Source organism: Arachis ipaensis, chromosome B07, assembly GCF_000816755.2.
Source record: "Arachis ipaensis cultivar K30076 chromosome B07, Araip1.1, whole genome shotgun sequence".
Taxonomy (NCBI): Eukaryota; Viridiplantae; Streptophyta; class Magnoliopsida; order Fabales; family Fabaceae; genus Arachis; species Arachis ipaensis.
This window is the reverse complement of record NC_029791.2, coordinates 106,731,918-106,733,943: the sequence shown is the minus strand read 5'-3', so window position 1 is coordinate 106,733,943 and position 2,026 is coordinate 106,731,918.

Here is a 2,026-nt window from a genome sequence, read left to right as displayed (position 1 = left end):
AACCCATATTAAATTTTTTTAGCAAATTTCTCTTCTCAGAATCATTCTCCACCTAATGTTAGCATCGTCATCAACCTCGGCATCAATCTTATAATTAAACGAGAGAGAAGAAGAGAAAGAAAAAGAGAGAGAGGGGTTTACCAAATACATATATCATGTTCACTAAATTAAGCCTGATCTATAATATCAATAAATTACGAGGAATATAAATACATGGTCAATAACATGGATTTCATTGCTTAATTAATTAAATCATATATATAATATAAAGTTCCATTACAAGACAAATAAAATGAAAAAAATTTGGTAACAAAAAAATTTTAGCTATAATTAGCCAAAATTTTTCATAATTTATTTCTTTTATATAATTTAATAATATTTTGATTTTTTATCTCATTCTCCTATCAATCCACTTATCATATTTTTATCGGTTCCACTTATTAATGATATTAATTATAATATCATATTCTTAATTATTAGGCATTCTTGTAATCACTATTTAATATTTTCTCTTATAATTTGAGTGTTATATTTAAAAATACAATAAAGACTAATAACAATTAAAAACAACTATGAAGTACGGACACTTTATTGAATTGCCGTGTCCGCATATCGGACACATTTCGAACATGACACTCGTCCGATATGTGTGTTTGCCGCGTCCAACCGTGTCTTAATAAAAAATAAAAAATTCTTTTTCAAACACACTTAGACACACCTAAATACCATCATGTTTCAGCGTGTCTAGCCTTATTCTTAAGATGTATTCTTGAAATGAGTTTAGAAATAATATATATTATTATTTATTAAACAAAAAATATTTTAAATACTTTTATATAGTTAAAAGAAGACATTAAAAATAGTTAACAAATCATTTTATATTTTAATATCAATAAAATATCAAAAATTTATTGTAATTTATCTAAAAAATATTTTATAAACGCACAATATAAAGTGACTCATATGAACACAAAAAACAAGTACAAACATACTCTAACTAATCCTAACCCTTACCTCTTATGTAATTCAGTTATTAAACCTTTCATACACTGGAAAACATGCACACAAGGGCAGAAACACAGCTGGTGGTGGTGAGTTTCGTTTTTGGCCTAAAGTGTCGCAAAAACGTCAAAATTCAACCACTTTAAATTCGAATCTCTCTAACTCCTTAGGCGTGCTCCATGGATGTTTCAAGATCTTAAAAGTCTTAAAAGATTTTAAAATTCGTGTGTCCCCGTGTTCCGTGTCGTATCGTATCCCGTGTCCGTGTCAGTGCATCATAGAAAAACAGTAATAATGATATTCATTAAATGATTTTAATTGTAATTGATTTTTATTTTCTTTAATTCATTTATTATCATTACAAGCGTTGGCAAATGTGAAAGCTTGGTATAATAAGTTTTTCATTATTGTTAATCTGGATCATAAAGGTCGTTTACTCCCTTAGGCCAAAAATCACAATTCTATTTCAATTATAAGCACAGTTAGGATAGGCTAGACGAACTCACCCAATGAGATTGTTGTCATTCAACTAATTTTTGATATGAAAAACCACACTAGCTTTGATGAGGTATGGTAATAAACTGATTTAATTTTTTTTTGTTTTTATGTGCATTTATAATTATACTGTACTAACTAAGTTTATACATATAACATTCATAAGTTCATATATATAACATCTATAATTACATACAACTAACATCTAAAAATTAATTCATATTTATTAGATATTACATCCATACACATATCATTTTTTAGTTATTGCACAAGTAACTTCAAATTAACACAAATATTTTTAAATTTTATCATAATTGAATTTGAAAAAATGTCAAATTCTTAAATTAATTTATTCAATTGATAAATTTACTTATAACATCCATAAATTCATACACATAACATCCATAATTTTATATTAATAATATCCATAATTTTGTACTCATAATATTCATAATTTCATACATATGATGTCTATAATTAATAAATTTTTATAATTAATATTACCAAATTTTAGACTATGCATCTTATC